Source organism: Lissotriton vulgaris, chromosome 2_1 (genome assembly GCF_964263255.1).
Source record: "Lissotriton vulgaris chromosome 2_1, aLisVul1.2, whole genome shotgun sequence".
Lineage (NCBI taxonomy): Eukaryota > Metazoa > Chordata > Amphibia > Caudata > Salamandridae > Lissotriton > Lissotriton vulgaris.
The window spans coordinates 1,187,556,350-1,187,569,072 of record NC_141687.1 but is presented as its reverse complement, the minus strand read 5'-3'; the positions used below and the strand labels follow the sequence as shown (position 1 = coordinate 1,187,569,072).

The 12,723-nt window shown below is 43.4% G+C and overlaps 7 non-coding genes across 7 annotated transcripts; all 7 read right to left on the bottom strand.

The window, feature by feature from the left end:
- Positions 1-865: 865 nt before the first annotated feature.
- TRNAG-CCC (transfer RNA glycine (anticodon CCC)) lies at positions 866-937 on the bottom strand. The gene has a single exon. It is a non-coding gene; the product is annotated as a tRNA-Gly (tRNA).
- Positions 938-4,057: 3,120 nt separating this feature from the next.
- On the bottom strand, positions 4,058-4,129 carry TRNAG-UCC (transfer RNA glycine (anticodon UCC)). The gene has a single exon. It is a non-coding gene; the product is annotated as a tRNA-Gly (tRNA).
- Positions 4,130-5,651: 1,522 nt separating this feature from the next.
- On the bottom strand, positions 5,652-5,723 carry TRNAG-UCC (transfer RNA glycine (anticodon UCC)). The gene has a single exon. It is a non-coding gene; the product is annotated as a tRNA-Gly (tRNA).
- A 1,523-nt stretch (positions 5,724-7,246) lies between these two features.
- On the bottom strand, positions 7,247-7,318 carry TRNAG-CCC (transfer RNA glycine (anticodon CCC)). Its single transcript has one exon. It is a non-coding gene; the product is annotated as a tRNA-Gly (tRNA).
- Positions 7,319-7,863: 545 nt separating this feature from the next.
- TRNAM-CAU (transfer RNA methionine (anticodon CAU)) lies at positions 7,864-7,935 on the bottom strand. Its single transcript has one exon. It is a non-coding gene; the product is annotated as a tRNA-Met (tRNA).
- A 1,529-nt stretch (positions 7,936-9,464) lies between these two features.
- On the bottom strand, positions 9,465-9,536 carry TRNAM-CAU (transfer RNA methionine (anticodon CAU)). Its single transcript has one exon. It is a non-coding gene; the product is annotated as a tRNA-Met (tRNA).
- Positions 9,537-10,429: 893 nt separating this feature from the next.
- TRNAG-CCC (transfer RNA glycine (anticodon CCC)) lies at positions 10,430-10,501 on the bottom strand. Its single transcript has one exon. It is a non-coding gene; the product is annotated as a tRNA-Gly (tRNA).
- Positions 10,502-12,723: the final 2,222 nt, after the last annotated feature.

Sequence of the window (12,723 nt, the reverse complement as noted above, 5' to 3'; positions counted from 1 at the left end):
ATAGGGAGCATTAAGCAGAGTAGCGTGGGATTGGTACGGCTCTCACCTCATTTGCCTAAGTATATTGCAAGGCATGCTGGGTACAGAAAAACTTCATCTTCCCCTCTCACAATCAGTCATAACTGAAAGTCAGACACTCTTAGGCACTAGCCGTTTCAGACTTTATCAAGACAGCATGTCATGAACCCTCTCTCTCTCTCTCTGTGATCCTAGCACTAGCATGCTCAGGATTTGGCTTTACCTGGGAGCCAGAGATCTACCCGGTGAGGGCGAGGCTTTTGAGCGTTTGGGAGCGTTCGGGACGTGAGTGGACGTTGGACAGGAAACTCTGCGAATTTGAAGCATCCAACATTCCTGCTGCAGTTAGCGGCTCTTTCCATGGACATCTGCCTCTAGGATTCCTCTCAACTTGCCTTCTGATAAAACATTTTGTGAGCAGCAATTACCTTCGACAGCTACAAGGTGGCGCTACATTCTGGTAAGTGCACAAGTATGCACAAAATGTTAGGGACTTTTGCCAGATTTATCGGTGGATCTTGCATATTTTTTTCAGAGGCTAGATATTGCCTAGAAATGCTTTTTAACATAGAGATGTTGGAGTTATAATGTCTGGTCGGGCCTCAGCCCTTCCATTGTTTGCCCACTGTATCATGTTTATTTCCAGCACATGTGAGTTGTGACTCTGCTTTATAAAACTTATCATATATTAGGACAATGAATGTATCAGAAGGTGCGATTGAGATGTTTGCCTATGTATTTGTTTATTTTTTTTATATATGGCTGATTAATCTGTTCATGAAATTTCCATTTTGAGAAATGTTGCATTAAAATGTATCCTGCTTGCAGAATATATAAGCATTTTCACTGCGTTGGCCGGGAATCGAACCCGGGTCAACTGCTTGGGAAGCAGCTATGCTCACCACTATACCACCAACGCCCTCTGATGTGTGTGCTCTCGGTTCTAAATATTACGTTTCCGAAATCAATGACTATCTTGCAACAGCTTCAATGGTGCATTTGGTTTCGATACCAACATGAGAAGTAGTAGAACGTTTTTTGCAGAGGGTAAGGAACTGGGGATTGAAACCAAGGACAAAGTTGTGCAGAAGAGAAGAAATGAAATGCAACAGTACAAATAGTAGAAATCAGCATATATAGGCAGCATGGGAAGCAAAGCAGGGAAGAGAAAGAGAGAACATTCCATGAAATGCCCAGGAGATAGATAAGAGCAGAAAAAAAAGGGAAGAATGAAATTCAAAGCATGCCCAGAAAGTTGTGTGAAGCTCCCACCAGTCATTTATGGTTATAGTTATGTGTCTTTACTTTCAAAGTACAGGGTTGATCCTTTCACGAACACTCTTGTATTACACAGACACAGATAGTTGAGAAGTCTTTTCTCACATAGCTGGCACAAGCTTGCGCTTTTCCTTTCTGGCAGTGTGGAAATGACAGCTTGGTCCTTGGAAGGAAAGTCAAGCAAAATTAGCAGCGAATGGTTTCGATCCATCGACCTCTGGGTTATGGGCCCAGCACGCTTCCGCTGCGCCTCTCTGCTCGTTCGTGAAAGTTATCTCTTTATGCAGATGAGGAGGCATTCAGCGGAGTGAAGTGGGATTGGTCGGGCTCTCACCTCATTTGCCTAATTATATCGCAAGGCATGCTGGGTGCAGAAAATCTTCATCTTCCCCTCTCACAATCAGTCATAACTGATAGTCCAGACACTCTTAGGCACTAGCCGTTTCAGGCCTTTATCAAGACAGCAGCTCTCCGACACTCTCTGTCTCTCTCTCTCTGTGATCCTAGTGCTAGCATGCTCAGGATTTGGCTTTACCTGGAAGCCAGAGATCTACCCGGTGAGGGCTTGCCCGGTGTAAGGCTTTTGAGCGTTTGGGAGCGTTCGGTACATGAGAGGACGTTGGACTGGAAACTATGCAAATTTGAAGCATCCAACCTTCCTGCTGCAGTCGGGGGCTCTTTCCATGGACATCTGCCTTTTGGATTCCTCTAAACTTGCCTGCTGATGAAACATTTTTTGAGCTGCAGTTACCTCCGACGTCTACAAGGTGGCGCTACATTCAGGTGAGGGCACAAGTATGCACAAAATGTTGGCGACGTTCACCAGATTTATCGATGGATCTTGCATATTGTTTTCAGAGGCTAGACATTGCCTAGGAAATGGTTTTTAACATAGAGATGCTGGAGTTATAATGTGTGTTCGGGCCTCAGCCCTTTCATTGTCTGCCCACTGTAAATATTTTTTACCAGCACATGTGAGTGGTGACTCTGCTTTATGAAACTTATCATATATTAGGACAATGAATATAGCAGAAGGGGCGATTGAGATGCTTGCCTACATATTTGTTTATTTTTTATATAACGGCTGATTAATCTGTTCATTATATTTCCATTTTGTGACATGTTGCATTAAAATATATCCTGCTTGCAGAATATATAAGTATTTGTACTGCGTTGTCGGGAATCGAACCCGGGTCAACTGCTTGGAAGGCAGCTATGCTCACCACTATACCACCAACGCCCTCTGATCTGTGCGCTCTCGGTTCTTAACATTAGGATCCTGAGTTCAATGATTATCTTGCACCAGCTTCAATGGTGCATTTGGTTTAGATACCAACATGAAAAGCAATAGAAAGTTTTTTGCAGAGGGTAAGGAACTGGGATTGAAACCAAGGACAAAGCTGTGCAGAAGAGAAGAATGGAAAGCTGCATTACAAATAATAGATAAGAATATATAGAGGCAGCATGGGAAGCAAAACAGGGAAGAGAAATACAGAACATTCAATTAAATGCCCAGGAGATAGATAAGAGCAGAACAAAAAGGAAAGAATGAAATTCAAAGCCTGCCCATAAAAGTGTTTGAAGGTCCCACCAGTCATTTATGCTTATTATTGTGTGTCTTTACTTTCAAAGTACAGGGTGGATCCTTTGATGATCCCTCTCTTGTATTTCAGCAGACACAGATATTTGACAAGTCTTTTCTCACATAGCTGGCACAAGCTTGTGCTTTTCCTTGCTGGCAGCGTGGAAATGACAGATTGGTCCTTGGAAGGAAAGTCAAGCAAAATTAGCAGAGGATGGTTTCGATCCATCAACCTCTGGGTTATGGGCCCAGCACGCTTCCGCTGCGCCACTCTGCTCTGTTGTGAAAGTGTTCTTTTTATGCAGATAGGGAGCATTAAGCAGAGTAGCGTGGGATTGGTACGGCTCTCACCTCATTTGCCTAAGTATATTGCAAGGCATGCTGGGTACAGAAAAACTTCATCTTCCCCTCTCACAATCAGTCATAACTGAAAGTCAGACACTCTTAGGCACTAGCCGTTTCAGACTTTATCAAGACAGCATGTCATGAACCCTCTCTCTCTCTCTCTGTGATCCTAGCACTAGCATGCTCAGGATTTGGCTTTACCTGGGAGCCAGAGATCTACCCGGTGAGGGCTTGCCCGGTGTGAGGCTTTTGAGCGTTTGGGAGCGTTCGGGACGTGAGTGGACGTTGGACAGGAAACTCTGCGAATTTGAAGCATCCAACATTCCTGCTGCAGTGAGCGGCTCTTTCCATGGACATCTGCCTCTAGGATTCCTCTCAACTTGCCTTCTGATAAAACATTTTGTGAGCAGCAATTACCTTCGACAGCTACAAGGTGGCGCTACATTCTGGTAAGTGCACAAGTATGCACAAAATGTTAGGGACTTTTGCCAGATTTATCGGTGGATCTTGCATATTTTTTTCAGAGGCTAGATATTGCCTAGAAATGCTTTTTAACATAGAGATGTTGGAGTTATAATGTCTGGTCGGGCCTCAGCCCTTCCATTGTTTGCCCACTGTAACATATTTATTTCCAGCACATGTGAGTTGTGACTGCTTTATAAAACTTATCATATATTAGGACAATGAATGTATCAGAAGGTGCGATTGAGATGTTTGCCTATGTATTTGTTTATTTTTTTTATATATGGCTGATTAATCTGTTCATGAAATTTCCATTTTGAGAAATGTTGCATTAAAATATATCCTGCTTGCAGAATATATAAGTATTTGTACTGCGTTGGCCGGGAATCGAACCCGGGTCAACTGCTTGGAAGGCAGCTATGCTCACCACTATACCACCAACGCCCTCTGATCTGTGCGCTCTCGGTTCTTAACATTAGGATCCTGAGTTCAATGACTATCTTGCACCAGCTTCAATGGTGCATTTGGTTTAGATACCAACATGAAAAGCAATAGAAAGTTTTTTGCAGAGGGTAAGGAACTGAGATTGAAACCAAGGACAAAGCTGTGCAGAAGAGAAGAATGGAAAGCTGCATTACAAATAATAGATAAGAATATATAGAGGCAGCATGGAAAGCAAAACAGGGAAGAGAAATACAGAACATTCAATTAAATGCCCAGGAGATAGATAAGAGCAGAACAAAAAGGGAAGAATGAAATTCAAAGCCTGCCCATAAAAGTGTTTGAAGGTCCCACCAGTCATTTATGCTTATTATTGTGTGTCTTTACTTTCAAAGTACAGGGTGGATCCTTTGACGATCCCTCTCTTGTATTTCAGCAGACACAGATATTTGACAAGTCTTTTCTCACATAGCTGGCACAAGCTTGTGCTTTTCCTTGCTGGCAGCGTGGAAATGACAGCTTGGTCCTTGGAAGGAAAGTCAAGCAAAATTAGCAGAGGATGGTTTCGATCCATCGATCTCTGGGTTATGGGCCCAGCACGCTTCCACTGCGCCACTCTGCTCTGTTGTGAAAGTGTTCTTTTTATGCAGATAGGGAGCATTAAGCAGAGTAGCGTGGGATTGGTACGGCTCTCACCTCATTTGCCTAAGTATATTGCAAGGCATGCTGGGTACAGAAAAACTTCATCTTCCCCTCTCACAATCAGTCATAACTGAAAGTCAGACACTCTTAGGCACTAGCCGTTTCAGACCTTTATCAAGACAGCATGTCATGAACCCTCTCTCTCTCTCTCTGTGATCCTAGCACTAGCATGCTCAGGATTTGGCTTTACCTGGGAGCCAGAGATCTACCCGGTGAGGGCTTGCCCGGTGTGAGGCTTTTGAGCGTTTGGGAGCGTTCGGGACGTGAGTGGACGTTGGACAGGAAACTCTGCGAATTTGAAGCATCCAACATTCCTGCTGCAGTGAGCGGCTCTTTCCATGGACATCTGCCTCTAGGATTCCTCTCAACTTGCCTTCTGATAAAACATTTTGTGAGCAGCAATTACCTTCGACAGCTACAAGGTGGCGCTACATTCTGGTAAGTGCACAAGTATGCACAAAATGTTAGGGACTTTTGCCAGATTTATCGGTGGATCTTGCATATTTTTTTCAGAGGCTAGATATTGCCTAGAAATGCTTTTTAACATAGAGATGTTGGAGTTATAATGTCTGGTCGGGCCTCAGCCCTTCCATTGTTTGCCCACTGTAACATATTTATTTCCAGCACATGTGAGTTGTGACTGCTTTATAAAACTTATCATATATTAGGACAATGAATGTATCAGAAGGTGCGATTGAGATGTTTGCCTATGTATTTGTTTATTTTTTTTATATATGGCTGATTAATCTGTTCATGAAATTTCCATTTTGAGAAATGTTGCATTAAAATATATCCTGCTTGCAGAATATATAAGTATTTGTACTGCGTTGGCCGGGAATCGAACCCGGGTCAACTGCTTGGAAGGCAGCTATGCTCACCACTATACCACCAACGCCCTCTGATCTGTGCGCTCTCGGTTCTTAACATTAGGATCCTGAGTTCAATGACTATCTTGCACCAGCTTCAATGGTGCATTTGGTTTAGATACCAACATGAAAAGCAATAGAAAGTTTTTTGCAGAGGGTAAGGAACTGAGATTGAAACCAAGGACAAAGCTGTGCAGAAGAGAAGAATGGAAAGCTGCATTACAAATAATAGATAAGAATATATAGAGGCAGCATGGAAAGCAAAACAGGGAAGAGAAATACAGAACATTCAATTAAATGCCCAGGAGATAGATAAGAGCAGAACAAAAAGGGAAGAATGAAATTCAAAGCCTGCCCATAAAAGTGTTTGAAGGTCCCACCAGTCATTTATGCTTATTATTGTGTGTCTTTACTTTCAAAGTACAGGGTGGATCCTTTGACGATCCCTCTCTTGTATTTCAGCAGACACAGATATTTGACAAGTCTTTTCTCACATAGCTGGCACAAGCTTGTGCTTTTCCTTGCTGGCAGCGTGGAAATGACAGCTTGGTCCTTGGAAGGAAAGTCAAGCAAAATTAGCAGAGGATGGTTTCGATCCATCGATCTCTGGGTTATGGGCCCAGCACGCTTCCACTGCGCCACTCTGCTCTGTTGTGAAAGTGTTCTTTTTATGCAGATAGGGAGCATTAAGCAGAGTAGCGTGGGATTGGTACGGCTCTCACCTCATTTGCCTAAGTATATTGCAAGGCATGCTGGGTACAGAAAAACTTCATCTTCCCCTCTCACAATCAGTCATAACTGAAAGTCAGACACTCTTAGGCACTAGCCGTTTCAGACCTTTATCAAGACAGCATGTCATGAACCCTCTCTCTCTCTCTCTGTGATCCTAGCACTAGCATGCTCAGGATTTGGCTTTACCTGGGAGCCAGAGATCTACCCGGTGAGGGCTTGCCCGGTGTGAGGCTTTTGAGCGTTTGGGAGCGTTCGGGACGTGAGTGGACGTTGGACAGGAAACTCTGCGAATTTGAAGCATCCAACATTCCTGCTGCAGTGAGCGGCTCTTTCCATGGACATCTGCCTCTAGGATTCCTCTCAACTTGCCTTCTGATAAAACATTTTGTGAGCAGCAATTACCTTCGACAGCTACAAGGTGGCGCTACATTCTGGTAAGTGCACAAGTATGCACAAAATGTTAGGGACTTTTGCCAGATTTATCGGTGGATCTTGCATATTTTTTTCAGAGGCTAGATATTGCCTAGAAATGCTTTTTAACATAGAGATGTTGGAGTTATAATGTCTGGTCGGGCCTCAGCCCTTCCATTGTTTGCCCACTGTAACATATTTATTACCAGCACATGTGAGTTGTGACTCTGCTTTATAAAACTTATCATATATTAGGACAATGAATGTATCAGAAGGTGCGATTGAGATGTTTGCCTATGTATTTGTTTATTTTTTTATATATGGCTGATTAATCTGTTCATGAAATTTCCATTTTGAGACATGTTGCATTAAAATATGTCCTGCTTGCAGAATATATAAGCATTTTCACTGCGTTGGCCGGGAATCGAACCCGGGTCAACTGCTTGGGAAGCAGCTATGCTCACCACTATACCACCAACGCCCTCTGATGTGTGTGCTCTCGGTTCTAAATATTACGTTCCCGAAATCAATGACTATCTTGCAACAGCTTCAATGGTGCATTTGGTTTCGATACCAACATGAGAAGTAGTAGAACGTTTTTTGCAGAGGGTAAGGAACTGGGGATTGAAACCAAGGACAAAGTTGTGCAGAAGAGAAGAAATGAAATGCAACAGTACAAATAGTAGAAATCAGCATATATAGGCAGCATGGGAAGCAAAGCAGGGAAGAAAGAGAGAGAACATTCCATGAAATGCCCAGGAGATAGATAAGAGCAGAAAAAAAGGGAAGAATGAAATTCAAAGCATGCCCAGAAAGTTGTGTGAAGCTCCCACCAGTCATTTATGGTTATAGTTGTGTGTCTTTACTTTCAAAGTACAGGGTTGATCCTTTCACGAACACTCTTGTATTACACAGACACAGATAGTTGAGAAGTCTTTTCTCACATAGCTGGCACAAGCTTGCGCTTTTCCTTTCTGGCAGTGTGGAAATGACAGCTTGGTCCTTGGAAGGAAAGTCAAGCAAAATTAGCAGAGGATGGTTTCGATCCATCGACCTCTGGGTTATGGGCCCAGCACGCTTCCGCTGCGCCACTCTGCTCGTTCGTGAAAGTGATCTCTTTATGCAGATGAGGAGGCATTCAGCGGAGTGAAGTGGGATTGGTCGGGCTCTCACCTCATTTGCCTAATTATATCGCAAGGCATGCTGGGTGCAGAAAATCTTCATCTTCCCCTCTCACAATCAGTCATAACTGATAGTCCAGACCCTCTTAGGCACTAGCCGTTTCAGGTCTTTATCAAGACAGCAGCTCTCCGACACTCTCTGTCTCTCTCTCTCTGTGATCCTAGTGCTTGCATGCTTAGGATTTGGCTTTACCTGGGAGCCAGAGATCTACCCGGTGAGGGCTTGCCCGGTGTAAGGCTTTTGAGCGTTTGGGAGCGTTCGATACATGAGAGGACGTTGGACTGGAAACTATGCAAATTTGAAGCATCCAACCTTCCTGCTGCAGTCGGGGGCTCTTTCCATGGACATCTGCCTTTTGGATTCCTCTAAACTTGCCCTCTGATGAAACATTTTTTGAGCTGCAGTTACCTCCGACGTCTACAAGGTGGCGCTACATTCAGGTGAGGGCACAAGTATGCACAAAATGTTGGCGACTTTCACCAGATTTATCGATGGATCTTGTATATTGTTTTCAGAGGCTAGATATTGCCTAGGAAATGGTTTTTAACATAGAGATGCTGGAGTTATAATGTGTGGTCGGGCCTCAGCCCTTTCATTGTCTGCCCACTGTAAATATTTTTTACCAGCACATGTGAGTGGTGACTCTGCTTTATGAAACTTATCATATATTAGGACAATGAATATAGCAGAAGGGGCGATTGAGATGCTTGCCTACATATTTGTTTATTTTTTATATAACGGCTGATTAATCTGTTCATTATATTTCCATTTTGTGACATGTTGCAATAAAATATATCCTGCTTGCAGAATATATAAGTATTTGTACTGCGTTGGCCGGGAATCGAAGCCAGGTCAACTGCTTGGAAGGCAGCTATGCTCACCACTATACCACCAACGCCCTCTGATCTGTGCGCTCTCGGTTCTTAACATTAGGATCCTGAGTTCAATGACTATCTTGCACCAGCTTCAATGGTGCATTTGGTTTAGATACCAACATGAAAAGCAATAGAAAGTTTTTTGCAGAGGGTAAGGAACTGGGATTGAAACCAAGGACAAAGCTGTGCAGAAGAGAAGAATGGAAAGCTGCATTACAAATAATAGATAAGAATATATAGAGGCAGCATGGAAAGCAAAACAGGGAAGAGAAATACAGAACATTCAATTAAATGCCCAGGAGATAGATAAGAGCAGAACAAAAAGGGAAGAATGAAATTCAAAGCCTGCCCATAAAAGTGTTTGAAGGTCCCACCAGTCATTTATGCTTATTATTGTGTGTCTTTACTTTCAAAGTACAGGGTGGATCCTTTGACGATCCCTCTCTTGTATTTCAGCAGACACAGATATTTGACAAGTCTTTTCTCACATAGCTGGCACAAGCTTGTGCTTTTCCTTGCTGGCAGCGTGGAAATGACAGCTTGGTCCTTGGAAGGAAAGTCAAGCAAAATTAGCAGAGGATGGTTTCGATCCATCGACCTCTGGGTTATGGGCCCAGCACGCTTCCACTGCGCCACTCTGCTCTGTTGTGAAAGTGTTCTTTTTATGCAGATAGGGAGCATTAAGCAGAGTAGCGTGGGATTGGTACGGCTCTCACCTCATTTGCCTAAGTATATTGCAAGGCATGCTGGGTACAGAAAAACTTCATCTTCCCCTCTCACAATCAGTCATAACTGAAAGTCAGACACTCTTAGGCACTAGCCGTTTCAGACTTTATCAAGACAGCATGTCATGAACCCTCTCTCTCTCTCTCTGTGATCCTAGCACTAGCATGCTCAGGATTTGGCTTTACCTGGGAGCCAGAGATCTACCCGGTGAGGGCGAGGCTTTTGAGCGTTTGGGAGCGTTCGGGACGTGAGTGGACGTTGGACAGGAAACTCTGCGAATTTGAAGCATCCAACATTCCTGCTGCAGTTAGCGGCTCTTTCCATGGACATCTGCCTCTAGGATTCCTCTCAACTTGCCTTCTGATAAAACATTTTGTGAGCAGCAATTACCTTCGACAGCTACAAGGTGGCGCTACATTCTGGTAAGTGCACAAGTATGCACAAAATGTTAGGGACTTTTGCCAGATTTATCGGTGGATCTTGCATATTTTTTTCAGAGGCTAGATATTGCCTAGAAATGCTTTTTAACATAGAGATGTTGGAGTTATAATGTCTGGTCGGGCCTCAGCCCTTCCATTGTTTGCCCACTGTATCATGTTTATTTCCAGCACATGTGAGTTGTGACTCTGCTTTATAAAACTTATCATATATTAGGACAATGAATGTATCAGAAGGTGCGATTGAGATGTTTGCCTATGTATTTGTTTATTTTTTTTATATATGGCTGATTAATCTGTTCATGAAATTTCCATTTTGAGAAATGTTGCATTAAAATGTATCCTGCTTGCAGAATATATAAGCATTTTCACTGCGTTGGCCGGGAATCGAACCCGGGTCAACTGCTTGGGAAGCAGCTATGCTCACCACTATACCACCAACGCCCTCTGATGTGTGTGCTCTCGGTTCTAAATATTACGTTTCCGAAATCAATGACTATCTTGCAACAGCTTCAATGGTGCATTTGGTTTCGATACCAACATGAGAAGTAGTAGAACGTTTTTTGCAGAGGGTAAGGAACTGGGGATTGAAACCAAGGACAAAGTTGTGCAGAAGAGAAGAAATGAAATGCAACAGTACAAATAGTAGAAATCAGCATATATAGGCAGCATGGGAAGCAAAGCAGGGAAGAGAAAGAGAGAACATTCCATGAAATGCCCAGGAGATAGATAAGAGCAGAAAAAAAAGGGAAGAATGAAATTCAAAGCATGCCCAGAAAGTTGTGTGAAGCTCCCACCAGTCATTTATGGTTATAGTTATGTGTCTTTACTTTCAAAGTACAGGGTTGATCCTTTCACGAACACTCTTGTATTACACAGACACAGATAGTTGAGAAGTCTTTTCTCACATAGCTGGCACAAGCTTGCGCTTTTCCTTTCTGGCAGTGTGGAAATGACAGCTTGGTCCTTGGAAGGAAAGTCAAGCAAAATTAGCAGCGAATGGTTTCGATCCATCGACCTCTGGGTTATGGGCCCAGCACGCTTCCGCTGCGCCTCTCTGCTCGTTCGTGAAAGTTATCTCTTTATGCAGATGAGGAGGCATTCAGCGGAGTGAAGTGGGATTGGTCGGGCTCTCACCTCATTTGCCTAATTATATCGCAAGGCATGCTGGGTGCAGAAAATCTTCATCTTCCCCTCTCACAATCAGTCATAACTGATAGTCCAGACACTCTTAGGCACTAGCCGTTTCAGGCCTTTATCAAGACAGCAGCTCTCCGACACTCTCTGTCTCTCTCTCTCTGTGATCCTAGTGCTAGCATGCTCAGGATTTGGCTTTACCTGGAAGCCAGAGATCTACCCGGTGAGGGCTTGCCCGGTGTAAGGCTTTTGAGCGTTTGGGAGCGTTCGGTACATGAGAGGACGTTGGACTGGAAACTATGCAAATTTGAAGCATCCAACCTTCCTGCTGCAGTCGGGGGCTCTTTCCATGGACATCTGCCTTTTGGATTCCTCTAAACTTGCCTGCTGATGAAACATTTTTTGAGCTGCAGTTACCTCCGACGTCTACAAGGTGGCGCTACATTCAGGTGAGGGCACAAGTATGCACAAAATGTTGGCGACGTTCACCAGATTTATCGATGGATCTTGCATATTGTTTTCAGAGGCTAGACATTGCCTAGGAAATGGTTTTTAACATAGAGATGCTGGAGTTATAATGTGTGTTCGGGCCTCAGCCCTTTCATTGTCTGCCCACTGTAAATATTTTTTACCAGCACATGTGAGTGGTGACTCTGCTTTATGAAACTTATCATATATTAGGACAATGAATATAGCAGAAGGGGCGATTGAGATGCTTGCCTACATATTTGTTTATTTTTTATATAACGGCTGATTAATCTGTTCATTATATTTCCATTTTGTGACATGTTGCATTAAAATATATCCTGCTTGCAGAATATATAAGTATTTGTACTGCGTTGTCGGGAATCGAACCCGGGTCAACTGCTTGGAAGGCAGCTATGCTCACCACTATACCACCAACGCCCTCTGATCTGTGCGCTCTCGGTTCTTAACATTAGGATCCTGAGTTCAATGATTATCTTGCACCAGCTTCAATGGTGCATTTGGTTTAGATACCAACATGAAAAGCAATAGAAAGTTTTTTGCAGAGGGTAAGGAACTGGGATTGAAACCAAGGACAAAGCTGTGCAGAAGAGAAGAATGGAAAGCTGCATTACAAATAATAGATAAGAATATATAGAGGCAGCATGGGAAGCAAAACAGGGAAGAGAAATACAGAACATTCAATTAAATGCCCAGGAGATAGATAAGAGCAGAACAAAAAGGAAAGAATGAAATTCAAAGCCTGCCCATAAAAGTGTTTGAAGGTCCCACCAGTCATTTATGCTTATTATTGTGTGTCTTTACTTTCAAAGTACAGGGTGGATCCTTTGATGATCCCTCTCTTGTATTTCAGCAGACACAGATATTTGACAAGTCTTTTCTCACATAGCTGGCACAAGCTTGTGCTTTTCCTTGCTGGCAGCGTGGAAATGACAGATTGGTCCTTGGAAGGAAAGTCAAGCAAAATTAGCAGAGGATGGTTTCGATCCATCAACCTCTGGGTTATGGGCCCAGCACGCTTCCGCTGCGCCACTCTGCTCTGT